The 27,971-nt window shown below is 47.5% G+C and overlaps 1 protein-coding gene and 1 long non-coding RNA gene across 2 annotated transcripts; both read right to left on the bottom strand.

Annotated features, from left to right (window-relative positions):
- Positions 1-27,971, bottom strand: part of Erich1 (glutamate-rich 1) — a gene marked incomplete at its 5' end in the record, with an annotated part of 52,793,804 nt that overhangs the window by 10,440,252 nt on the left and 42,325,581 nt on the right.
- LOC108348411 (uncharacterized) lies at positions 6,159-11,202 on the bottom strand. Of its 2 annotated transcripts, none has more exons than XR_015640408.1 (6): positions 11,045-11,202; positions 10,001-10,145; positions 8,916-9,049; positions 7,481-7,601; positions 6,596-6,656; positions 6,159-6,356 (listed from the first exon to the last, which is right to left on the bottom strand). It is a non-coding gene; the product is annotated as an uncharacterized LOC108348411 (long non-coding RNA). The 2 variants fall into 2 exon arrangements; XR_015640409.1 differs by having other exon boundaries at positions 11,080-11,138.

Below are 27,971 nucleotides of genomic sequence, written 5' to 3'. Positions count from 1 at the left end.
CCAGCCTGGGCTACATAGCTATAGCCCCCTCCCTTACCCCCCCCCAAAAAAAAGGAAAGAAAAGAAAAAAGCACCCCGGAAACAAAGCTGCATCCAAGGCCACAGAAGTTGCAGGAGACATCAACTTCCAGCCAATACCAAAACTCTGCCTTTTAGTACAGCGGCCTCTGCCATGCAGAGCCAGGGCCACAGAAAAGCATTCTTTGAACAAATCCAACAGGCAGGATCTCTGCCCTCCGGGATCTGGAGTGCAGAAAGACATCAGGAACTCTTGCAAAGAACCCTAATAAACATGTAGCTACTCATCGTGCCTAACCAGCCAGGCTGTGGCCGACAAGCGGAAGAAGAAATACATATTTGCTGAGCACCAAATTGGGTCTAATGACCCTGGCCTGTCTCCCAGGGTCATCTTGAGAAATTGCTGATGTCGGAGGATGAGCGTAAGCAGCTGTTCTCCATTTGCACTCAACAAGAGAAAGGGGCCTTAAATTACAGCAGGAGGGAAGCAGGTTAAAAACACTCAGAAGGGCCGCCCGGCTCAGAGGCTTGGAGAGAGCAGTGTAGTGTGTTATCACGGGATCTCTGTAGACAGCCTCTTTCCACGGAGACTCTGCAGGGGAATGAGGATGACGATCTGCCAGGAGGCTGCATCAGGAAATTTATTAGGTCATTGATCCTCTTTCCTGGAGCCAGGGCTCTAGACTGTGTGCCCATGGCCCCAGGCATTGCTGGGCACCGGATGTCTTTGACAGCTCCTACCATCAAAAACACTGAAAGAGCCAAGTAGGGCGGTGCAGAAATTTAAGCCCAGCACTTGGGAGGCAGAAGCAGGTAGATCTCTGTGAGTTCAAGGTCAGCTTGGTCTATATATTAAGTTCCAGGCCAGTCAAGGGCTATATACTGAGACCCTGTTTCAAAAGAAGAAGATGCTGGAAAAGAGAATCCTCCAAGGCTATCAGGGCCAACCCTAAAATTTTGCCAGTAGTAGTCAACCATAATATCAAGAAGATCCAGTACAGCGATCAAAACAAATATTTACAGGGCAACAGCCAGAAGTGCATCCATAGCCCTTCAAGTCAGGTGAGCTGCCCCACAGTGCCAGCACGGGCAAACAGGTCTCCGGCTGTAACGTGCAAAGTGAACGGGAGACAACACAATCAGAGCATGCTATTACCATGGGAGAATCCACCCATTTTATAGATGGGAAGGCTGAGACCTGAACATAGGCCAGGCCTTACTGCTGCATTATCTGAAAGAGGAAATACCTGGTTAGGACCCTGACATCACTCACCAACTCAAGCAACTTCAGGAGAGTCATTTAACAGGCTGCAGCCTTTCTAAACTTCCGGAGCATTGAGGAAGTTAAACTTCACACACGGGGCACTGCCATCAACTCAGGACCATAGAGCAGTGACCACTGTCTCACAGTACTCATTCTCCAACTCTAGCTGCCTACTGCATGCCAGAAGTTGGTCATGTAGATTCTCAGGCAACCAGAAATAGCAAAGCTGCTTACCAACGTAGCAGGTCAGGAAATGGAGGGTGCTATTGGACAAGAAAGTTTGAGACAGGGGACAGAGCAGGAGGCTGAGGCCAGCTCTGTTGACCTTCCAAAGTGGTGGGGTCTTCTGTGATCCCTGGCCAGCAGGACAATGGATTGTGCATGCAGTGGAAAACCCGATGGGACAAAGCAGGTAGGTGGCTCCAGGTCCTCAGCAGCCTCCATTGCCACAGGTACCAGGCACTTGGCAGGTACCACTGGACTACACCCCTAGCATTTTATTAACACACACACTAGAGGGTGCCGCCGTGCCTGGATGGAGGGCATCTGTTGGACAGTTTGCCTTCTCAGCCCCACCCTGAGCTACTTCTCTGTCTGTTCCACCTCCTAGAACAAGACTTAGAGACACAACCTGAGCGGTTCTCACTCCCGAAGGTCTGGGTGAGCCTTCTCACCTCAATGAGATGAGACATTCACGGTTACTCATGTTTACAGAGGGAGAACCTAAAGGTCAGTGACGTCGGCCAATCTACCCTAGATGCACAAGGAGCTAGAGTGGCAAGTGTAAGGAGGAAACTCCAGGCCCTGAAGTCCTAAAGCCTCTGCCTTCCTGGGACAGTACCTCCAGTTTCCCATCATGCCTTTCCCTCCGAGTGCTTTTGAAGGTGCTTTCCAGTTCTGTTTGGTTTTGTACTCTTACTTCTTTTTCTGTTTTGTTTTGTTTCATGTTGGTTGTTACAGACTTCTCTTGCCGATGGCCACTGGGACCTGGTTCGTGCTAGCCAGGCCATCTGCCTCTGAGCTTTATGTCAACCTGGACTTCTGAGCTTCCAGGTCTGACCATCCCCTGACTCACTAAGAGGATACTGCCCTCCCTGCCACACCATCCTCCAGCTCTGAGATATGCTTGCAGAAAGGGCCTCTCTAAAGGAAACCTCACTAGCCCTGTTTAACTTTGAGACACCCTCCCCACCCATGTGAGGGCTTAGCCCATGGTGCCAGGCCTCCCAGGAATACCTCCAGGTTTTCAGGGCAATGGTGACACAAAGTGATTAGCCTTCGCATTCCTAATTCTAAACTAAGGATGCGAATGGGTCCATCACTAGTCTCCGTCTGGAATCCGGTGTGTTGATACAGCCCAGCCTGCTCCTGGTTAACACACTGCACATTACTGAGCAATAGCAGGCGCCTACAAGCCTTTGGGTTTAAAAATCATGGGACAGAATCACAGTCACAAGCTCAGCAAATCCTAGGATGGAAAAAGTAATTTTCTTCCAAAGTTCGAGTTACAGCGCTGGGTGTGAGCATATGGCCTTTGAATACTGTAAGGGCAGGGAGCTCACTACCTAACAGGGAGATTATCCCAACATTAAGGTCATTTGATTTCAATGTATCCTTCCTTGAGAAAAACCCAACCGGACACCACAGCTCCCACCTTTAGCCCCAAGTCTTACTCCCTCTCCCTCACAGCTGAGGGAATGTCTACATTCTGGGCACTCTACCCTGGGCAGCCCCAGCCGTGTTGGGTGATTCAAAGTAGTTTCCAGAGTAATAGAAACAGACCTGGCACATTCCTCCCAGTGCCTGCACTTTCTCTCTCACCCTCTAAAAGCCCCAGGGCCAGCATACCAGCAAGTAGCCTTGCTGACAGCTCCCGGGGCAGCACTCAGCCTGGCATCACAGGAAGCTTCATGGATCTCCTCAGAGCACATCCTAAATCAGGGAAGGGAGCTGCCTAGAGTCAGCCCTAATGCCACAGGGCAATCAGGAGGGCTGGGTGCAGACATCTGGGTGTGCATTTGTAGGAGCCATGAAGATGTCTTCAGACCCTTTTGAGGGCTTCCAGTTTGGAGTTAATAAAGTATTGTCATCTTCCTCCCATTCTTTCATGCAATGAAAAGTTGGTGGGAGAAATAATGCTCGCAAAGCTCAATGTTAATGGGGCTGACAGACTTTTATGGTGGGGAGGGAACAAACCTGGGGAGACTGCAGCTTCTGGCAAATGAAAGATAGGGCATGACAGGTCAAGTCTGCCAATCTCCCTCTGCCTCTCAGCTTGACCGCAGGGATTGAGGGAAATATGACTAGTTCTTAATGTAGGGCCTGCTATACACCAAGCACTATCCCTGGAGAAACCTGGTTGAATTTGTTGAGTCCCACACACCCACACTCTGAGATGGGCGTTGTGACCCTCATTCACACATAAAAGATTGGGATGGAGAGAGGGACTACGGTCTGCCTCACCTCTTTCCTGCTGTAGGACCAGACCACACTCTCTATTCATGGCCTGAGGCCCTAGCATCAGGCTGGAGGAGAGTTCATATATGCATCTATCATGGACACGTCTGTAGGTTCATGGAGCCTAGCCATAAGCCAGGGCCTCGGAGCAGGCTGCAGGGAAGCAAGCTGCATTGAGATTAGGAACTTCAATGGGTTTTGATCAGTCCTACACCTGGCTCTGCCTTTCACCAGCTTGGATTCCTCTCTGACCTTCAGTTTCTTCCTCTGTAAAAGGAAGGTGCCAACACCCACCCTCTTTGTGCCTGGGGTAATGAGTCACTATTTGTAAATAAGTCACAAGAGTAGAGGATCTGCAGAGAGTCTAGACAGGCCATGAGAGGCCAAGGTGCAGATGAGGAGAGCCTTGGCTCAGTGTACTGACGCACGTCTGTAATTACTGCATTCGGGATGCTGGCGCTGGAGGACCTTGAACTCACAGGCAGTCTGGGAAACAGAATAACATTTACCTCAAAAGAAGGGGTTTTAAACGAGCAGAGGGATGTCCACGGGAAGCTCCCCCAGCCTTTTTCGAGTCAAAGCAGCCTCTAAAACAGAAAGAAAACCAGTCTGCAGTCTTCAGGGTTTCTCCTCAGAGCAGGAGGAACCCCCTTACAAGGTCTCTGGGGCAGTCACGGGCTTTCCCAGTTGTTTAGATGTTAGGCTAACAGCTCAGCATCCCTGAATCACTGTCCCAAAGGGCGGGGCTGACAGGGCTCAGCCTCCTTCACCACGGTGGCCTCAGAAGAGTCCCAGGAGTAGAAGTAAGCCCAAGTCACTGTAGTGCGTGCTGCAAAGGAGATGCAAGTCTTCCATGACCAGGAACTGCGGGATTTGGAGGGAGGTGGTACTCTGTGTCTTCAAGAGGGCAAGAGAACAGGCCTACAAAGAAATGGCAGGCTTCCTCTTCCATACCTAAGGCCCAAGCCACTGCTCTGTCACACACCAACATGTCTGTACCCAAAGTGGGAAACACACCTCCTGAGTGGCACCGTTTTCATTCCGCCATTAGGCTGGAAAGAGAAAGAAACAGAGAAGACAGACAGACTCCACTGGTATTTGGCAAACGCCTTCTTGTTAGGCATTTGGAGGCCTGCTGGCTCAACAGCGAGCATCTGTGATGTTCCTTTCCAACCCACTGTGGGAAGAGACAGGAATCCTACATACAACCAGCTCAGCTGCTACCACCATGAACAGAGAGGTCCCTGGAGAGACAGGAGGGTGCATCACTGAAGCTCCTACCCAAGGGGTTTGCTGTCAAGTCCAGGGGGGCAGAAAGTAAACAAATGACTCTGGTAAATGGAGTTATGGTCAGCCCTAGGTGAAAGCATCAAGCGAAATGACTGCAAGAAGTTGGGGAAGAAAATTGTGAGCCGAAGGCAAGAAACACGATCTGGATTTCTAGAAAGTGATCTGGACTATTCATCAAAAGCCTTAAAAAAAAGTTCATAACCTTTGACCTAGAAACCCAACTTCTAAGGATCATTTCTGAGGACATCTTTAGAGGGACACAAGAAGATTTATGTACAGAGATGTATTTGTGCTGTATACAATGGAAGAGCCCGGGAAACAAGGCAGGTCATGAATGCAGCCTATGAGAGACAGGCACAGCAGGGACAGCTTTCAGACAGAGAGGAGAGAAAGTGCAAAGATGTTTATGGCAAACCTGAAAAAAGACAGACCCTCCACTCAGAGGAAATACATCAACAAGAAACATGACAGCCAAATCTTGTGGCTGTCGAGTTCAGGCTGGCCCTCTGGAGTCCACACTAAGGCCTCTGGAAGTGGAACAGTATATCATGACTGTGTTTTCCAGAAAGGAACATACAGGGTGTACATTCTGCCCACAGTATGTACGTGTGTTAACATGTATTTGCAGTATGTACGTGTGTTAACATATTTTGCTCATCTAATCTTTCCCATCTTGCAATTAAGGGCAGCTGAGATCCAGAGTGACGGACAGCTAATAGAAGGCAAAGTCATTCTACTCGGGGACATTGACCTAGTGCCACAGTTGAGGAGGACTGAGTGGGGCTGTGTTAGCAGCTATGACCAAGGTTGGATAAGGAGACAGAGGTAAGTACTACCCACTGAAAAGAAAGGCCATATCCGTAGGACTTGGTGCTAGATGAAGGTGAAGAGGGATGGGGAGGGATATGGGGAAGGAAATGTCAGGAATAACTCCCAAGCCTCTGGATTGCACTTTTCAGATTTGAGAAAAAGCATCAAACACATAGATGTGCATGCTATATGTGCACACAAGACATACATGCTAAATAAAAGCTTAGTGTGCCTATTAAACAGAGAATGAAAGAAGAGGCAAGAAATCAATGAGGACGGCTGTTTGGAACGGGATCGTGGTAGCTTTTTTTTTATTTTTACACATATGTATATTTTCTGATTTTCTTTGAAACAGGAATACATCTTTCTCTGCAATCTGAGTAAAGCGGCTTCTGCTGTGGAATGATGTGTGCGTCTGTGTATGCAGTGTATACAGGACTGCTCTTGGGCTGCTGTGGCTTCACAAACCACCTCCATCCCTTCCAGGGCTGCAGGCCTAGCACCACTTCCCAGTCACCTGGGGGGAATAAAGAAACGCCATTCCCCTGAGAACAGGGTAATAGTCACAGCCCAGAGGCTTCGATGGGGATGCTAAGAATAGGCACACCCTGCACGCCACTGAGAAGTCAGGATCTCAACTGGGTTGGACCGAGGTCATGATTTGCAGACAGCCATGGGGCCCTTGGAAGTGAAGTGGGATCCCTGTGAAGTTGGCCGATGGCTTCAGAGTGACCCCTGGAAAAGATGTTCACCTACCTGCCAAGTGTCAGAAGGATACTGGCTAACTCCATGACACTGGAAGAGCTCCTTCTGGGTTCTAGAAAGAACGGTAGTCAACACGGAGTCATCGGACTCTAACCACAGTCATCCAAAGTGATAATCATGACAACCAACTCCCAGGGTCATGAGAAGGTCAAACATCCCTGAGTGAGGACCGCGAGGACTGGCACACCACTAAAGTGTTAACTGTGACATCCATAGTCACGGTTAAATATGTGAATGAGACGATAACCTCTTAAACAGCCAGACTTGCAACAGTTCGCACATGTGTCCTTACAAACACAGTGAGAGCTGATAATTACAGCTGAGGACCATTAGTCATTTGCCAAATGATTTCACTTGAACCCTGTGTTCATTAATTACTTCATAACAAAAACAAGCTAGGTTTTACTGCCCGGTTCTTACAGGTGATAAAAGTGAGTCCTGAAGGTCTGTCTGATTGTCTCCTGGAGACATCCATACATTAATAAGCAGTATTTGAAACCCAGTCCTGACCCAGTTGCGCCCCTACTGGCCACACATGCCCCAGGACACCTAGCATTTATCTACCGAGTCATAAACTCAATTTCTGGACTTCTCATAAAGCAGCTTGGAGTCAGACCATTGGTGAGGGAGACTCTAAGTGAAGAATCAGGTAGGCCAATAAAGCAGGTGTCCTCCCTCCAAGTATGGTGCATTCCAGCACTCAGGAAGTCGAGGCAGGAAGGTCTTGAGTTCCAGACCAGCCTGGGCTACACCTAGCAAGACCTTCTCTTCTCTCAAAGCAAACCCAAAAGCTAGCACACACACACATACTCGCTCCAATCTGCATTGTCTCCTGCTTTCGGCTGGGACTGAGATCAGAGCTATTTGTCTGCTTACCTGATGGGGCTACACCGTGCTCTGAAGACCAGCAGCCATAGCAGATCCTGGGCCCAGCAGGCCTAGGAGCTGCCCAGGCTTTTCTGAGCCTGCCCTAGCCCCAGGCCACTGTCAGGTTCACCTAGCAGAAAGAGGGGAAATGTATTCAGAGGTACAAGGATGGGGAGACGACCACTAAACCCCACCTCTGAGCTCTTCCAAACCAAGATCTGATCTTAGCCAACTAGCCTGCCCTCTACTGAGGCCACAAGCTGCTGCCAGCTCCAGCCTGGCTTTGTGCCAGCCTTCAAGTGTCGCCTTGAGCTGGGAGAACTCAGCAGCTCTGAGGCACTGACCTTCCTGCCAGAGCCATGCCAAACACCTGTCACAGGCCTGAGTACTAATGACAGGCCTGAGTGAGTGGCACCGAGTTGAGCAGCTGTGCTAGTGGCATGCCCTTCGAAGGTCAACGGAGCACATTTACGCAGCCTTGGGGGAGCACAGGGGTGGGCGGGGCCGTCACCCTTCAAGCAGAGCAGGTAGCTCCATTACTTGAACTGAGGCTCTCCCAGCCGTACGTGTAATTGACATCCCTCTGGCATTTTTTTTCTTTTGTCCTATAGAACAGAAGGAAGAGGAGAGAAAGGAAGCTGTATTTGCCCCTTGTAGCCCTGCTGACTGCCCAGGAGAGTGGAGTAAGCCCACCTGACACACTTCAGGAACTATCATCCCAGAACTGGGACTCCCAGAAGGTTCTTCCCCCACTGACTTTGAAGCCCACCCCACTCACTCCAGGAAGTCTACACTCCTGTGCTGAGCTCCTGAGAGCAGCTCATCCTACTGGATGCAATGGGCAGCCTCTGCCTTTCTTCCTGCCCAGCTCCCCAGATTTTCTAAGCCTTGCTATGGCACCTCCTGGCCACCCTCAGGAAGCCACCTGTCTCCACCCAGGGGCTCTGAGATGTCATGTCAGAGCACAGAGACAATTTAAACTGCAGGCTTTCTGAAAGGAGGAATCATCACCAAAGTCCAAGTCCAAGGCTAGTTGGGAAGGTACTAGACTGCAGGAAGTGAGTATCTAGCTATACAGTGCTCTCGGCAACCTACACCCTTAGGGAAACACACCTAGACCCCAGGAGGAGGCCTGGAACTTCTTTTCCTATATGTGTACCTATGAAGGTATATTGATTAGGAACAATAAAAAACAAACCTACAAACTACTAATAAAATAGAACAACTAGAACATTCTGTAATAAAGGTTATAAGAATATGGGAATTTTCCCTTTCTTGTTCTCCCTCTCTCCGTCCCCTCTCCCTCCCTCATGCTTTCTCCTATGCTGATGTGAGGTGTCACAATGCTGAACCTGACCACAGATACTCAAAGCCTAAAGACATGGACAGCAAAATCACAGATAAGGGGACCACTGTAGATGCCACACGCATGAAGGATCTTTACAGAGAGCAAAGCTTGATCGCTTCCCTCCTGGTTTGTTCTCGGTTAGGGAGAATCCATGAAGAATCCAGATTGTTGCACATCCTGAGCAAGAGACCGGGGATGAAGAGCTGTGTCGGTGAAGAGGCTCAGAGTCCCTGTTACAAAGGAGATGGTGAGAGAGGTGGGAGCTGCTTGGACAGAGTCGGAAAGACCCAGGCTCAATGCCCAAACCCACGGGAAAGTGCAATGCTGTGGCACTCATCTGTAATCAAAGCACGCCGGTAGCAAGATGGAAACCAGAGGCAGGGAACTTGCCCACATGCTCATGGGCCAGCTAGTGCAAGGTCTAAAGAAACTACAGGGAGGAGAACAGCAAGTCTTAAAGAAACTACAGGGAGGAGAACAGTAAGTCTTGAAGGTTGTCCTCTGACCCGCATACATGAAACCTTAACAAGGGTTAGCACTGTAATCAACATGTGTGTGTGTGTGTGTGTGTGTGTGTGTGTGTGTGTGTGTGTGTGTGTAAAAGACATGTAGGCACCCAAGCTCTGGGGAGGAGGTGTACTCAATGGGGGAAGGCACCCAGATCTAAAAAGTTTCAGAGATTTGGATGCGAGGCAGTGGGATCAGTGAGAGACCCACTGAGAGCAAAGAGCGCAAGAACCCTAAAGATGGCGTTCCCGAAGACCATCTCTCCGTGGCCCAGGCAGTGATCCAAGAGTCAGGAGGAGTCAACAGAGATAGCAGTTCTGCTTCAGGAAAACAGGACGGGTGTCTGGGGAGGGGGCGGGGGGAGGAATATCCCGATGCTGATTTTTAGGGGGTTGTGCGTGTGATACACAGTGGGTGGTGTTATTATTATAAAACGATGTCAGGAATAGACCACAGGCCTCCCAGCAGATGCCAAGGCCAGATGGAAGGCTGACAGTGTTTCCACCTCACTTGCTCCCGTGTCCCAGGATCCCCCCCTGAGCATCCCCAAGGGGCCCAGGCAGCTAGCACTTCATCAGCAAAGTAGAGGGAAACTGTGGCGAAGAATCAGCAGAGTTTAAAGGCACCTTCCTTCCCACCAGGCCTCTCAGCCTGTCTCCAAGGTTTCCCCTTACCTCTCAGGGCACTGTTCCAGGTAGGGACAGCTGAGACTGCAGCCGAGTAGCACAGTTCACCTAGACACCAAGTGGCAAGGGTATTGAGCATCTCTGGCTGCACAGGCACTGAGAATTTAGTGACAGTCTCGACTCACGCAGTCCTCTGTGGACCATAAATGAGAGAGTTCAGAGATGTTGAGGGCATCCCCCAAGTCACACAGCTACATAAGTATTAGGAACAGCTCTCAAGTCAGGCTTTTTTGTTTTTCTGTTCCAAGACAGTAAGAACCATCATCTGTGATCAGATGTGGATAGACTTAGAAAACAAGATTGAGCCTGGACCTCAAAGATGCTCCAGCAGATGACCCAGCAGAGAAGGCCTGAGAGTGGCTGGAAAATCTAGCTATTTCACAACCCCTCTGCCCCTCAAGGGCTGTCAAGGAAGGGACACCCCCAGGCTAACTGTGGAGCTTTGGGAAGACTTATCCCAATGTGGGGAGGGCTACGAGAGGAGAAGGGAAGTCGATGATAAAACTTCCCCCCCCCCACCGTGGAGAGCTGGTACCCAGGGAAGAACAGTGCATCCTGTCCCCTATATTTCATGACAGACAATAACAATTGGACATGTCGTTCCCCAAAACCAGAAACTCAAAGCAATTCGAGATGAACTTTCAGAATGATGAAACAAATGGCCATGCTCGTGTAACACACCAAATAAATCACACCAAAGTGAGAGTCATAATTCCCAAAAGTACACAGAGAATTGATTTTACTATGACACTCATCATGATGAACGGGGTACAACCCTGCAGGGGCCACCTTAAGTGGCTACCGTTTAACCCCTGTTCTCCCAGACCAGACCCTTCCTTTGCTGGGTCTACAGCCACAAGAAGGCTAAATATACAACTCTCTTGACACCGGCTTGAGACTGGACCTGCTCCACAAGCCCTCCTGATACAGGTACCACAGCAGGTCCTAAGCCCGGTGAGCTAGGCCAAGCTCCTATCTGAAGCAGTGACCAGTAGGATATCAGCTGACCAGCTGAACAAAGGGAAGAAAGACCTGGTATCTTTCATCAGTAATGGGTTTCTTCTTACAGCTGTCTGGATGCGGGGGAACACTGCTTACACCCAGCTGCCTTCCCGGAAGTCAAAGAAGCCTAATTACTCAGAGGCTGGGTCAAGATCTTGCTTGCCTGCAGAGATTGGTTTTAGAGAAGGAACTGAGAGTTCCCCATCCAGATCTACAGGCAGCAGGAAGAGAGAAAGCCACAGGAAATGACTAAAACACACTTCCTCCAACGAGGCCACACCGCCTAAATAGAGCCACTCTCTGTGGACCTATGGGTGCCAAGTTTACTCAAACTACCACACTTACTGATGTCAAAGTGGGCTCTCTTTTCAGCACGTTCTGTTTCCAATGATGCTGATAGGACCTTTGTACCTACCTTCCACTGGAATTCTGTCTCAGCCATCCATCCATCCATTCATCCATTCATCCATCCATTCTTCCAGCCTTCAGCAAGTGTTTAAGGAGCATCCATTAAGTATCAGAAACTGAGATTCAATATACTAGAGAATAAAATGTTATCGACAAACTTCCTATCAAATATAGGGCAGCAGGAGGATGGAAACAGAAAAATCACACAAATGAAAGAAAAATTGAGACAGTGTTCAGAAAGGTATGCCCCATGCTTGAGCACTTAAGAAAGCTGGCTATGTCAACAAGGGCAAGGGAGGGGGGGACTCTGGGAGGCTAAGGCTGAACTGGAAGTTCTCGGATGAGATGGTATTAGCCAACAGAGGGGACTATCGAGCAATGGAAGCCAGGGCCTGCAGGGTAGCCTAGTGAGCTATAGTACAAAGAAGAGGTGAGGTAAGATAAGTGTGGAAGGCAGGGAGTTGAGGGACTATAGCAGCCCAGTCAGGAGTCCGCCCCCCATCATGAAGCAACTCCAAACCATTGCTGGAATAAGGAGAGATCCCTGATCTGTGTCTCTAAAGCTTCCTCAGAGCTCAGAGGCCCCTTCTGGTCCCATGGAGGCCGAGCTGGTTTTCAGACTGGAAGCTGAAAGGCTACAAGTTTTCCTGTCCTTTTGGAGCACAAGTTCTCGACCTTCCTAATGCTGTGACCCTCTCATATAGCCCTTCGTGTCGTAGTGACCCCCTCGATCATAAAATTATTTTTGTTGCTACTTCATGACTGCAATTTTGCTGTTGTTGTGAATCATGACGTAAATATCTGATATTGAAGATATCTGATAGACAACCCCTGTGAAAGGGGGTCATTACACACACACACACACACACACACACACACACACACACACACACACACCCAGAGGGGTTGAGAATCACTGTATGGAGGCTTGGCCTTCTACCGATGCAGCCAACCATCTCGCGTACTGACTGCTGTAAGAGGTAACGAGTAAAGACAGCAGATGATCATCCATAAAATGAGCCGCAAAAAACCAGCTTGGGACAAAACTAAAGGGAGTTAATGAAACAAAAATAAACAGCGGTAGTGTCACCAACAGAAGGTTTTGATCCATTGTCATGTGAGCTGTTCTGTCTTGGGTTTTTTGTTTGTTTTGTTCTGTTATTGTCTTCGAGTTTTGTTTTGTTTTGTTTTGTTTTTTAAATACAGCTGCTATCAAAGTCCCACGTTGCCTCTTTGTAGGTATGCAACCTTGAATAGAGGTTTTGGCTCTGCTAAACTGCACTCTTTGCTTGGCTCCTAACGTATCATGACCCCCCACCTCGCCCCGACATGCAGAGATTCTATAAGTGACCGACACATATCACACAGTTCAAGCTCTGGGAATTTATGGTCAGCCCAGCTTCAAAGGACAAGAAGACCATAGGCCTTCTGAGTGCCCGACTTCTCAAAGGCAACCTCTCCCAAGTTCCAGGAAGCTGGCACAGGGGAGATGATGTGCTTGAAAGAAATAGCCATCACAACTTGTCCTGTGTAAGTAAAGATGAGGTGTGATAGGCCATTGACTCCAGTCACCCAACAGTCTATAAGAAGAGAGTGCGGGGGCCAGGCCATCACAACACAGTCATGTTCTTCTCTTTTGAGCTTTTCAAGTCATAGGAGAAGAGCACATGAGTCAAACCAGAAGGCAGAGAATTCTCAGCATTAGCATCCTCCTGACCCAAAGGAACTGAGTGAGGGACAATTATTAGCAATGACCATTGCATAGCCTTTTCCTCCTAGAAACAAGCCCCCACCGCATGCCTCCAAAACAATGATTTCCAAACTTTAGTAGTAAGGGATATAAAGAGTTAAAGGTCCAAGGGTGAGATCACTTTACCAGTACCCAGGGGATGAGCTTAAAGGACAGTGCAGACTCTCCTGCTGATTCAGTTGTGCTGTATACTCAGGCTAGCTGGCCAGCGAGCCTTTGGAAAATCCTCCCATCCCTGCCTCCCATTTTGCTGAGACAGAACAGGGGTACAGGCTGCTGCATCCATCCCTTTATGTGGGTTTGGGGACCTAACTCCAGTGGTCAGGCTAGCACAATAAGTGCTTTTTTTAACCAGATAAGCTATCTCAACAACCCAGAACAAATACAGTTCAAATCATCATTAGCTTGCTATGACAGGTAATGAAGTTTTGCAAAATGGCAACCTCGAGCATTGGGCTTTAGCAGGAGATGTCATTGTCTAACCCTCTGTTCATTGTTAGTTGACTCTTCTGACACGAAAAAGATGGATCTTCATTTAATGCAGTGCCCAGCAAACAATTTCTGCCAAAGGCCAGGTTATAAATATTTTAGCCTATGAGGACCATACAGTCTCTGTCACGAATTTCTCGACTGTCGTAGCATGAGCTCAGCCGTAGACAATACGTAAACTGACGCTCCTGGCTCTGTTCCAACAAAACTTTATTTACTAAAACAGGTTTCAGGCATGATATGCCCCAAAGGGCCAAAGTTTGCTGACTCCTGATTCAATCCATCATCTTTATTATGTCATCATTTGGCCTTTTGCCTTTTGACAACGAATATCACTTCTAATTGTTGATTTATTATCCTTCTGGACCGGTCGCTTTCAATAATTCACTCCAAAATTCGACTCTGAGAAACAAATTAATAGAAAATGGTCCTTGCCTATTTACCATTCAGTCACCGAGGAAGAGCTCGTATAAACTGATATTTAACTTAAAATAATAATAATAATAATGAAGGACAGGATCTGAGCGGCCCAGCTCTCAAAGCAGAAGAGGGCATCTCTGGTTTCTGTAGGCCGGGGCCATGTACCTCCATGAGAGAAACCTGAGTCTATGTCAAACCTTAACAAATTGTCTTCAGCTCGGAAAACGACTCGCGGTCGTGAGACTCCATCCCAAAGGCAATGCTAAGTCCCCGTGCAGTTTCTCAGAAATGGAAGACCAGCAGTGCTTGGCTTTGTCCGTGAGTACGGGCAGGCTTCCTCCCAGACATTAAGCTTGCTCACCAGCAAGCCAAAGACCGCAGAAGCCAGGTGTGCTGCCATGCTTGCAACACGCTCTCGACCTTGGAGACCCTAGCATTGGTGGTTTCCCTTTCTGTGGGAGCCTCGCCAGACAGTCCAGAGAAGAGCTAAGCAGACCTTGAAAGAGCTCAGTCATATCCTGACTCTGCGTCTGCCGAGGAGTGTGGGCATCCCGTCTGAACCTCAGTTTTCCTCTATAAAACTGAAGTGATAGGAGCGTGCACCCTGTCTCTCACAGGAAGTCCTTACGAAAACCAAGTAGGGGGGTCAGCTAGGAAGGAGCTTGAGGTTGCATCTGCTGAGATCCGGTTTAGCCTAAAAGAGTAGTTGGGGCTCTTTTCCTGCTCTGGACAGTAAGGAGGAGTGCAGCCATAACAGCGTGGCCAACAGTCGACTGGTTCTATGGAGGTGTCTGGTGTCTGCAGTGTTTTCCACCAAAAAGGAATTAGTTCACTTGGAGACTGTGGGTGTGCGGCCCCACAGTCAACTGCAAAGTGGACAGAGCGGTCACTCTGGAGGTCCAGATACCTGCTTCGTGAGGACTGCTTGTCAGTGAGGACATGCCAGGCAGCAGACACTTGATCTGGGAGAACAAACAGCCTTGAGCAGAGCCAGGGTGTGCTGTGCTGTGCAGCCACGGGCCTATGGTAAAGAAGCAAAGGCCTGCTGCTCCACTAAGAGCTCCTGGGGTGCATGCCTGCAACCAGAAGCAATCCAGTCAGCCAGGGAGGTAGGGAAAGAAAGAATGGGGGGGGGTGGAGGGAAGAGAGGGAGAAAGAAGGGGAGGGAGGGAGGGAGGGAGAAAGGAAGGAAAATTCAGAGGTCCTTTTAGCAAAGGAGTTTGCATGGATGTACAACCTTGACCCAGCCTGAGCCTGGGCTCTGAGCCCCCACAGCGCTGCCTGCACACAGGAGTGCTTTATGTAATTGAGCCCTGTTATTCCGACTGCTGTTTTATGCCCTGGAAGAACTATCGATGATCAGATGCCAAGGGTGTTCCCGAAGTTAGATTGCCTTCTCAAGAGAGACCCTTGTCTGCTTACATTCATCTCACAACTTCCTGAACATTATTAGTTCCCCCGCCTAAAGATGTTTTCTCTCTTTCATTTTTTTTCTGGCCAAAGCTCTAACTAACCTCTTATAGACTAACAATATATATTATTCCTATAATCTTCTGCTTCAGTTTCAAAAAGCAGCTCCTCATCCTTACTCCTATTGCGCGTTCCTCGCAGCTTTACAGAAGAAAAGGCAGAAAAGAAAACCCCACTTCCACACAGGCCACATTCCCTCAGGCCACAGGGTTGACTGTGAATGGATATTTGCGTTCACTGGATATGAATGGGTGGGAGGACTCTTCTTCTCAGGGCTCTGCCCGGATGCCCAGTGTGTGCTCATCCTATTCAGAGGTGGAGGGCTCTGCTCCTGTGACAGAGCACTGAGAACAAGAGTTCCGCCATACTCACCTCTGATGCCTTTTCGTGTACTGCACTACCCTCTACACATTATCAGCCAGGAACGTGTACTCCACTGGACCTCACCTGAGGGAAAAATCACAACACACTCTCCCTGTCCAGTTCTGTCCAACCCCCACCCAGAACTCCACATTCAGCTGCCACTCCCCGGTTGTTCTCTGATCACAGACAGACTGCTCTTCACCAAGGGTTGCTGGCATCGTAGTTCCAAAGCAACTCGCAAGTGCCCAGGGCAATCACCTGAGGTTCACAAGGCCTAGAGATAAAGTGGCTCCCAGGAGGAATAAAGAGTCATCCCTCACCCTCCCCATCCCAGGCTGCCAGGGCACCCTCGACTCCCGGGAGGCCAACGTGAGCCAGACTGCCCCCAAGAAAACAGCCCTAAGAGGATAACATTTTCAATTTGCAACCTGATTCTGTTCTCCTTCAATATGTGCGGTGTGCTCTCCCTTTGTCGAAAAGAGCACAAGCCTTTCATTTTGCCTTTTATTTGTCTTGCTGCTGGTACAGTGGAAATGTATTGGCTTTTCAGTTAGTGATTACACATCATCACGCACCCAATTTATAACACCATGCCCCAAAGAACAGATGTAATAAAGCGAGGGCAGGAAGTGGCAACCTTATAAAACAGCGCTGCCGACTCAAAGGGCTTTGCATGTGTGCAGGAAGGAAAACAGCGTCGACACGGAGCCCAGGAACCTGGGTTCTCAAACGATTGCAGATGTTCGGGATGTGCTCCACTGGGTGGGTGTGACAGAGTAGAAGACCCCTGAAAGCCAGTTTCTACAGCCACAGGGTGCTACAGGGACTGTCAACGGCTGCCTTTGAATTTGACCTTCACGAAATTCGATGAGTATCAGCTCAGACTTAATACGGTCCAGAAGCAGCAAGGAATTCTGGGATAGCTGGGCCACCTGCCTCTCTGCGCACGTTCAGGGTTCCACTCAGTCATTGCAAGAGGTCCCCTGGATGAGGGATCTTGCACAAATCCTTTAGCCAGCCCCCTCCAACTGAGACCCTGAGACATGGGTGCACCCCAGAGTCCCCAGATGGCAAAATGAAATCTCTCAAAGACTCTTTAAATAGTTCCCTAGTTCCATCACCTCATGAGGAACATTCACAGCAGCTTCTTCTATTGTTGTCTCCCTCACACACCCATGCATCCACACAGTCACACAGGCACATTAACCATGGGAGCATTTACTTATGGTCACAGACCCTCCCACACATACCACGTATTTTCATTTCCACGCACACGCCCTGCTCACCAAGATAGAGCTCTCACCTAACTCCCCCAGCTCCCACGATAACCTCAAAATCTAACAACCATCCTATACCCTCTTCCTCTTCCACACTGCCCCATTGTCTGGTGCATGCTAACCATATCTACTCAGCAGACAGTCCCTAACTTTACCCTTTGCTCCAGAGAGTTCAGCCAAAGACTAGACCCAAGGCAGGTAGGTCTCGATGACATTTTAAAACTCACTAAGGAGAGATACTTCGAGGGTCACCGCGGTCCCTGACTTCCTGACTCCCACACCTGAGCAAGTGATTGATCAATACATTGATGGATGGCCTGGTTGACTGACAGCATAAGAAGTCCAATATGCATGACTGCAAAGGCCTCTCTATGACTGATGTATGTACTTGCCTTTCAGCAGAAGAAGGGATACCAAACCCTACTGGACCGACACATTCCATCAGGTCTCAAACCTAGGGAGATACCCAGGAATCACGGTATCCAAAATGGCGAGCTAGCCCCAGATCACGGTGGGGATCCAGAGCTCTTTACAGCGCTGTCAGGGTGATATCTGAAACCTCTGTTCTTCATTGTGAATTAGGCTGCATTAGGAGCCTCTTCACTGAGTCGCCGCAGACATAAAACAAAGGATTGATGGTCAGTTGAGCCCAGGACGGAGGACCAGTTGCAGCTATCGCTCAACCAGTGTCTCTACCAGTTTTGATTCGAAGTTAAGTCCGTTCTCATGGGAAAGATGAAGATCATGAACCCCACTTGTCTGGGCTGTTCTGGGGGGGGGTTAAAGTTTTATTCTCGCTCCAGCAGTAATACATACTATTCCTGTGTGGAAGTAAGCCCTTCCCGTTCAAGCCCCTCTCGCCTTTCCAATATTCTTTATTAATTGAGTCTCATGTTGTCTCTAACTACGGAGGCCAATTTTCATCTTCTCACAGCTTGGGAAAATCAAGCGTTATTGTCTCCACACGTCCTGAGAAGACAGAGAGGCTGTGTATGCACCATGGATAGGGAAGGCAGCTCCAGGCACAGGAAACCCCAGGAAACCCAGGTCTACTGGGCCCCTAACCGTAAATATTCTAAATGTCCTCATCCTTAGCAGGCAGGATGTTAGCAGTGGGCAGAAACAGATACTTGAGAAAATTCTGGAACAGATTCAGAATGGCCATCTTCTGGGAACCTGGGTAAACAATTTATTAGTTTATATTTGGATCTTGATTTTTTTTCTGATTATAAAAGCACTGCAAAAGACACAGAAAAGCAGATAGATGTGCAACGACTCTATAAATATATAAATATCACTGCTGTGAAGGATTTCTTATATTTCCTTCAGGACATTTTTTCTAGGAATATTCTAGCATAGTTGGGATCCCTTCTATAAAACATTTTACATCTGTTTTCCAGCTAATGTTACACATTATTATGCAATTAATTTCTCATATCATTAGAATGATGACATCATCTTTAATGGCTCCATAAATATTCCCTCATTTGGAAGCCACTAACTTATTTAACTGTTCTCTTCTTGGCCATTGAGCTCATGACCAATTTTTAACCCTGAAAACCGTTGAAGCACCAAAGAGTGGAATTTCAGAAGTCCCTGGTCTAGACCAAAGTGCTCTGTAGCCCACTGGCCCTGCGGGCAATGCCCCAGCTGCACATAGCTCAGCTCCATGAGGACCATGATTAATTACAGGTTGGAGCATCAGAAAGCTGCCTCTGCGTATTGCTCCTTGCTAATATATCCAGAATTAACATTTTAATGGCTCTAGAACAATGAGATTATTCTCCCAGACATTATCCCAGTGAATAAGATGACTGATCTAAATCGTAGTGGAATCCAGTTTTTACTAGAACTCTATAAAGTTTATTGAATGAAATGCAACCTATAAGCATTTTCTTTTCTCTTTTTTATACCTTTGATCTGGGCAGTTTTAGTCTGGACTTTTTTGATTTCAGTGGTCAGAAATTCACTCGCCTGGCTCCAGTAAGAAGTGGTATTATTATGAGGATGAACAGGCCAGTCTCAAGGGCCTAAGGGACCTTGGGTTGGCCCTGAGATGGGCAGAAAGCAAGAATTGCTTAGCCACTTTCTTATTCACACGTGGCTTCTGTTTCCTTTGCACCCTGGCTTCCTGCTCTTCTCTCTGGCGTGGTCCCCCTTCCCCGGGAAGCGCACACGAATGGAGCTCCCTGCTCCAGTTTATATTGTCAGAACAAATGCTCCAAACGAACCAGAACCTTCTTGTCCCAATTAAAAGTCTCCAATCAGCATCCTATTGTCTTAGGTGAACATTTTGTCTCAGACCCCAATAGTTAGTTATTCAGTCAGTCGTCAGTCAGTCAGTCATTTAGTTAGCTAGCTAGTTTGGTTTTGAAACAGTCTTGCTATGTAGTTCAGTCTGGTCTTGAACTCCTTCTCCACCCAGCCTGTCAGCTGCAGTCATGACAGGCATGAACCACCACACCCGTTACCGAGGCTCTGATTGATCTCTGGCCTTCCCACAGCTGTTCATGCTTCCCATGTTCCCACATGGTCTAGTCCATTGTGACAGAGGAAGGCAAGGTGCCATGAATCCCTTTAATGGCATTATCTATTTAAAAGTAAAAATTAAATTTTTAAAAGAACAAAGAATTGAGCACGCACGTGTGTGTGTGTGTGTGTGTGTGTGTGTGTGTGTGTTGTGACTGACAGTTCCATTCTTAGATATGGTGACCAGAAACGTACGTAATGTAATGTGGACACACCAGAAACTAAAAACCTCTGTGTGCCCATATATAGTAGAGGATATATTGAGGTATACTCATACCATAGGGCATCGTGCAGAATGGGGATGTAGTTCACTCTGGCCTGGATCTACCAATGAACTACAGTCGTGTACAACAGTGGGTGAACCTCCCCAACATTGCAGGCCAAACACAAAGGTATTCTGTGTGTACAGCACAGCGTGTTCATATGAAGTACAAAAACAGGCAAAGTTCACCTCTGATGTTAGAGTGCATGGTGTGGTTATTTTATTGGGAGATTCAGAAATGCCAGGGAGAGATGGAGGGACATCTAAGGGTTTGGTCATGCTATAACTCTTCATCTGAGTTGTGATTACATGAGGGTGGCCACTTTGTGATGGTTCTAGGAACATATGTTTATGACTCGAGCAATTTCCTAGATGCGTATTTACATAAATTTTGTATCATTTTTAACAGGGATAATTATATACCATGCGATACGTATCATTATCCCGAGTACTTCATTTTGTTCCATGTATGTGTTAACTCTTGTGGGTCAGAGAGGTACAACTATTCCCCTGTAGTCCCAGGGGGAGTTAATTAATAGTAAGACACACCTCAACCCAGGTTTTAGGATTCCAAAACCAGTCTTTCTACTGTACTCTGCTGTTTTCATCCAGATATCAAAACCTCAGCCATAACCCATAACCCCTATTCTTGGCAAGACTGACCAAATACGCCTCCTCCTAACAGGAAAAAAAAAAGACAAGATTGATATTCAAGACATTTTTAAGCCATGAACTAACCTTAATGTCTTGACAGCTCTCTAGTGAGCATTAGCCAAACTCAACACTTGGCTTTTTGGCCTTGCCTCTATAAGTCATTCTCAGAGAAACACCTCATCCAGAAGGCACTAACTCATGATGGTCCCCCTTCTGCCAGCCTTCCAGACAGCCTCTGTGATGCTGACCTCATGTCTAACAATACAGCCTTAGCAGGAAGATACTCAGTAACTCCTGGCCCATTGTTCCTGTGATGAGCTCTGTAGTTCAACTCAAACAAAAGTTAAGATGTTGCAAAACCGTTTCCCATCCAGAGGAAAAAGCCCTCCCACTGGACCACACACGCAACTCTCGAGATTGTGGGTGACTGTGTTGTAGAAAGCCTAACATCACAGGACTGTGAAATTGAAAGGGACTTTAAAGCTCTACTTCTAAGGCAAGAGACTCATAAAGACTACACCAGACTACACCGGGAAAGCACTTTACAGGTTGCCAAGTCTGTTCTCAATTCTCAATTGATCTTCTGGCAATTGTTCCAGGTAAGATGTAATTATAAACTCTCTTTGAGGGGCAAGGAAGTCAGAACTCAGGCAATTTGTAAAGTTCCTAAATGGTGACCTCCTATAATTGGTCCCAGGTTGGTTGAATCCAAATTCCAATCTTTTTCTAGACTGCACTGTACACCACATGCAGCTCTAGAGGGACACCTGAAGATCGTCGTCACTTCTTATCCAGAAGCCTTAGCATCACGATGAGAAGAGCTCTGAGAAACCCAACTGAGGAATATGGGGACCCTAGTGCTGACCTGGTTCCCCCGCCCCGCTGAGTATCCCTGGCATTTGTAGAAATACACTGTATTTGCAGGGCACTTTCCTGAAGAGCTCTCCATTTATAAGGTTTTTACCAGTCCTAGTGATTTGTCTGTGTCTGGATTGAAAGACAAAGCTGCAAAGGGAGTGGAGAGCATACAGAACAAAGTTGCAGCCTTCGAATCTTCTACACTTCTCTCACAGTTGCCTACGCCGCCTTCTGGGTACTGTGTCTATAGCTGACAAAGCAGATGTGTTCCTAGACTAACTCATGGGAAGCCACACCATACAGCAGCTAAAAGGCAGTCATAGAGTAGAGGCAGAAAGAGCCTAGGAAGCCCATAAGGGTCCTGTCTTAACCTCTAAGCACTTTAGTGCCTCTGCTACATGCCTGCCAGTAAGAAAACCTCTAGAAAGAGCCTCAAAGAATAGTTTACGGTTCCCTGGGCCTCACCCAGAAAATGCTCTGCCTAGTTCTTCCCAGCAGAGGAAGCAGAGTCATAAGGGACCCAGTAAGAGACATTCTTACCTCCCTTCACTACCCCTCCTAGGGCAGGAGGGCCCATCAAACTTAAGAAGTCGGCATGTGTTTAGAATTCCTTTGACACGCACTGATTTAAAGACATGTTTGCTTTGTAACAGCAAGCTATCTTATCTATACCGAGCTCCAACCAGCAGCAAGAATGAAGTAGGCCTCTACACAAGAGAGGAAGTCTAACTGCTATAAAGATCTCCTTGTCTCAACAACAAGCTCTTCCTCCCTGTGTTCTGACTGCTCCATAACAAATTCTCTTCCTTGAGCAAATGGAAACATGGAAAGGTTTAAACCCTGCTTCTGCCTGGGTGCCCAGAGATGTAGCCATTTTGGTAAACATGGCCTACCGGCTGGAGACACTTACACACCAGGAACCAAGCCCCGAGTAACAACTTGTTATCCTTTCCTCTCGGAGTTTTCTAAAGCTCTATAGATTGGACCCAGAGGCCCTGCTCTTTCCAAAGGTCACGTGAGCTCACACAACAGCCCCAGGTATTTGTGGGCTTAACAGAAAGGATGCAACTATATCAATGTGCCTGTTCTCATGGCCAACAGAACTGGGCCAGGCTGGTTTCAGAAGGGGCGGAGTCACAGAATTCAGGTTCTGCCCTTTACAAGTTGTTCCCTTGTCTGGGCTGATGATTCACCTGCCTGCTGCTGCCTCTGTGATCCAGATGAAAGCTATGACCCAGGCCTGGAAAAGTGATTTCTGAGCCCTGCACAAAACAGCAGACATCCGTCAGTAGTGCACATTGACATTTATTGACTGTCTGTAGACAGAGGCTGCACCAGGAGCTCTGAGGGACTGCTGAAGATCAGGCTCAAAGGAAGGAACGGAAATAGACCCTTGCCTCTTCAGAGCACGCTTCAAACCTGAGGCCCTATTTAAAGGGTTAGCCTAGCATAACCACGCCAGCTGCATGCAATCATACCTGCCGTGTAATAAACACTCAAGGATGGGGTCCTTTTGTTTGGTGGTTCTCAACCAGACAAGCAACACTCCTTTACTGGTTATCTGCTAATTCAGAAAAGAAGTCTTCAGGCTGTTCTGTCACCTGGGAGATTCTGGTGGTCTCTAGAAGACAGTTTCACCTCTTAACAATGTGGAAAATAATCATATGTGAAGTAACTCTTCTACTCCCAAAGCCAGTGTCCTGTTGAAAAGTAGAGACATACCATCCCTTGCTCAGCCTTGGTCCTCAGCTTGTGTCTTTCACCCTGTGAAAACACTTTCATGGCATTCAGTCGGGAGGATGCATTAGAGTACGCTGTGCTAGCTGGGGTGAGAACACGTCACACCATGGTCCCAGGCATGGCCCTCTGATGTTAAAATCCTGCCTGGGTAGGCAAAAATTTGTCCTTTCCCTGGTAGAGTTGTCCCAAGAATTCAATGAGGTTATGTACATTCAGCCCTGGGCTAAGTAAGCACACATGGTTTTTACCGGTGGAGAAATGTGTGCCCAGGAACTTGGGGTTTATTTAGTCGCCAACACAGTACAGCAAAGGTAAAGTAAAAAATTGAATGTACGAAATTGGGCTTCGTGGCTGTAATGTTGGACGGTGGCACAACATATGTTTAGTACGCTGGAGACCCTGGGTTCAATACCCTACTTCAAACATAGCCCCTAAAACAAACAAATCTGCATCATCTGCAGACCTGTTTTTTGCCCATGAGATCATAGATCAGTCAGACTCCTCTATATCCCATCCTTAGTAGCAGCAGTGAGCCCCTTTCAGATGAGCATGGGGACTGATGGCAAAGGGAACAGCTGAGGTGTAACCACTGGTACTAAGAAGGGAGCCAACACATCTGGCTAGACAGGACCTTCTGAAATACGATAGCTCATCTGTATGCTTGTGCTTCCCCTTCAGGGCCAATGACATCATTTCCTCTGTGATTAAGAGGAACCAATGCAATAACAGCAAAAGTTGTCCAACCTCACTAATAATTAAAGCTGCATATGAAAATAGCAAGAGACCGGTATTCATAGAATATTGGCAACCATTCAAAAGGGACATGGTGTTCGGTATTGGTGAGGGAAATGGGCTTTCTCAAATACACTGAGGGTGGGAGTATTGATATAATATTTCTAGAAGGCACATGCTTTGTCTCTCCAGCTGAATTTGAACCCTTAACCTCTCGGCATCCAAGTGGAATGTGGGGCGTGTGCAAATGTTTTTTAAATCTTTATTGTTACAACAACTTTGAATTAAAACTAGAGTGAGATTTGTGAATGCATGTGCACACTCATGCACGTGCATGTGTGCCTGTGTGTGTGTGTGTGTGTGTGTGTGTGTGTGTGTGTGTGTGTACTGATGAGATGGCTCAGTGTGTAAAAGCACTTGCCATTTTGCCGAGAACCCCGGTTAGGTTCCCAGAACCTATATGGCAGTTCACGACTCTAAGGCTCCAACTTCAAGAACCCAGTGCCCTGCTCTGGCTCCCATGGGCATTGAACAACAGGGGGTATGGGTGTACAGTACATGGGCACAGGCAAACAGTCATACATATTTTAAAGTTTATTTATATGTGTACACATACACATTAATGTGAGAAATTAGCATTTGTCAAAAAACTGTACCAGAACTGGTCCTTAATATAGAATAGCCAAAGTGTTCCTCGATTTGGTGTCTGGGTCCATGAATCAGTGCTACACATTGAACACAGACAGTCATCACAAAACGTGAGAGCCTTGAACGGGCTCAGAAAGATGAGGCTACATTTTCACACACTAGAAAGCACATCATCGGATCTCTATGTCAGGATTCCATTGTTACAAAGCCACAAAGAACTTACACAAAGTTCAGAAATTAAAAGCATACACACCAGGCTTTTAAGCCCTGACAGTTATCACTGTGAAAGTAAATGGGTTAAAAAGGAGAAGTTTTATTTGTATTTAGTGGTACATTATAATTTGAGGTGTATTCTACCTGGATATCAAGAGGTTAAGTGTTCAAATTCAGCTGAAGAGACGATGAAGCGTGTGCAGATTTTTAAATAAAATCTTTATTGTTGTAACTTTGAATTAAAACTACAGTGAGATCCGTGGATATGTAGTTAGCACTTCCCCCCCAGGGCCTGAGTGAAATCACAATGTCATTACCACTAAAGGACACCTTGATTTCAGAGACAGTAAATATAGTAAGTGTGTCTGTGCAAAACAAATAGAGCTGTACTGACATGTTAAGTGCTGGCATAGTGAAGCTGAAATGACCCCTCTGTTGCCCATTTGTCCATGGAGAGATGGTCACATACAACCAAGGTATTCACAGAATGGAGCAAGGTATTTGAGACAAGTCTCACACTCCTGGTTTTCTTCTTTTAAACTCTCTCAGGCCTGAATTGTGGCTCAATGGTCACAGATGTCACATGTGGATCTGACCATCCTGGCCACGCGGTTCCCAATTTTCTCATTTGAAGGTGGCCAAGTTGACTCCTTCCTTCATTCCTCTTCCTCCAGGGGGCTTCTCAGAAAAGACTGTTTCGGCTGGAGAGATGGCTCAGCCGTTAAAGGCTAGGCTCACAACCAAAAATATAAGAAGAGACTGTTTCTCCAAAGCACTCTGACATGAAGAGAATTAAACGTCTGAAAAATTAAAAACAGTTCTGAAGGGTTGTTTTCTTTAATGTCACGAATGTTATTACAACAAATAATACCGTAAAAGTGAGACTGGATGTCATCATCTAATCGGGTTTTTATCTTGTTATGGCTTTAGGCTCCACAGTATGTTTAGTTACTAAACAGGATATAAAGACACAAGGCTTTCCTGTCAGTTGTCAGGCTGACATTTTCTGCTATGGTACACATTACAGTCACCTTTCCTTCTGTCTGAGTGTCTACAGTAATTTCTATACCTAAAATAACCACTCTTCACTGTCATGGTTATAGCAAGCCTTCAGTCTAACCATCACAGATGCATATCCTAACATCAGTGGACTGGTGGAACTTCAGCCAAGGCAGCACAAAAGCCATCTTCTCTCCAAGCTCTGCCCAGAGAGCTTGACTCCACCTCGAAGCTTATACTTAGCTATCATTAAACTTGCCTTCCACGCCCTGTTTGGAACATGGGTGTCTTATGATTATACAAAGTGCAGAAATCAATGGTTGGTCATACATGAGTTCAGGGACGCCCTCCATGATGTTGAAATTGGCATCAACTGTCCAACTTCCCAAGGCCACGCCCAAAGCTCAAAGATTAAGACTTAGAACTTGAGGCCAAAGCTGATCTTTGGTACATCTTTTGGGAGATTCCCTTCTTCCACAATAGTGGCAAGTTCTCTTCAACACTGAACCAGCTTTCTAGTCCCTTACGGATTTTTATCTTCCATGATTTCTGTTGTTAGAAGCGTCTGTTTATTTCTCCCATGATTTTTGTTGCTGTTGTTGCTAGAAGTGTGAGTTTCTTTTAGATTTAAACATGTATTTCTGTTACATATCACCCAGAAAAAAAAATAGTACCTGCTTTAGGTGTGATTTCCCTCCCCCTCTTCCTCCCCCTTCTCCTTCCTCTCCTACTCCCTTTCCTCCTCCTCTTTCCTAGTTACCCTGATGAAGCAGCTTTGTCCCAATATACTTTCTCCATCATAATATATATCTTCATCTCAAACCCAAAAAACGTCAAGATCAAGTGACTATGGGCTGAGCCCTGAAATCATGGACTCCGAAATCATGGACTCCGAAATCTCGAGTCAAAATAAATCTCTCCTCTCCATTGGTTGATCGTGTCGAGTATTTTTATCACAGTGACAAGAAGCTGGCTAACACGCTGCCGGCGACCATTCGAGTATAAAATGCTTCCCACAGCTCCTGTGCCTGAGTGCTTGGTCATCATTAAGTAGCACTGCACAGTTTCAGGAGAGGTCATGGAGCCCTTAAGGGGTTAAAAACTAGCTGGAGGAAGTGGATTGCTGGCGGCAGAGGGAGCACTTAGAATTATAACTCAGCTCCATATCCAGCCCGTTGTTTCTCTCCCCCGCTCCCCCGCTCCCCTCCCCCGCTCCCCCGCTCCCCCGCTCCCCCGCTCCCCCGCTCCCCCGCTCCCCCGCTCCCCCGCTCCCCCGCTCCCTCCCCCTCCCCCTCCCCCTCCCCCTCCCCCTCCCCCTCCCCCTCCCCCTCCCCCTCCCTCTCTCTCTCTCTCTCTCTCTCTCCTCCCTGACCCAGAGCCTCACACTCCGGTTATGTGCAGCTCCCACCATGAGGGACTGTGCTCTCCCAAACCGTGAGCCAAATCGATGCTTCCATTACATTGCTCCTTTGGGACTTGGTTTTATCACAACAATGAGAGAAGTCAATGATACAGCACCCTGACGTGGGGGACGAGGGATGGAGGACGCTGAGGATGCTAAAATCATTGCGTTGGACCTCCGAGTGCTTCCAATCTTTAGGTAGCTTCTTCTTATTCCCTGAGTGTGGATCAAAGAATCTCAGAGTTCACTATGCCCTGAGGGATCAGCAGGACGCACTGTGCCTCCCACTCAAAAGTCCCTTGTGGAGTCAACTGGACCTCACGCCAAGAGTCACTGCAAAAAAGTTGGGACATCTCCCACAGGCAGTGGTTCAGCACAGATCTGCGTCCTATACCTCCAGATGAAGCCCAACTCTTTGGGGTGACGTTAGGCTCTGCCCTGCATTTTCTGTCTCGTCTCAAGCCACTCTCTCACAGAGCATGCTTATTAGTGTCCTGGGCCTTATTCAACCTATTCCCTTTGCCTAAAGTGCTCTTATTGAAGAGCTCTGACTGTCTTTCACTGTGGTGCCAGAATTAGCACTCAGCAAAGACCTTTTCTATCACGCCCCAGAAGAACTGGTAATCTTTCTGCCTGTGTGGACAGGTCACTGCCTTACTGATCTGCCAGCCCCTGAGGACACAGGTCACATCGTTGCCATCTGTAATCCCCAGCCTCTTTCTCATCCCTATAAAAAGCCTCGA

This window comes from Rattus norvegicus, chromosome 16 (assembly GCF_021556685.1).
Source record: "Rattus norvegicus strain SHRSP/BbbUtx chromosome 16, alternate assembly SHRSP_T2T, whole genome shotgun sequence".
Lineage (NCBI taxonomy): Eukaryota > Metazoa > Chordata > Mammalia > Rodentia > Muridae > Rattus > Rattus norvegicus.
This window is presented reverse-complemented; position numbering and strand designations above follow the sequence as displayed.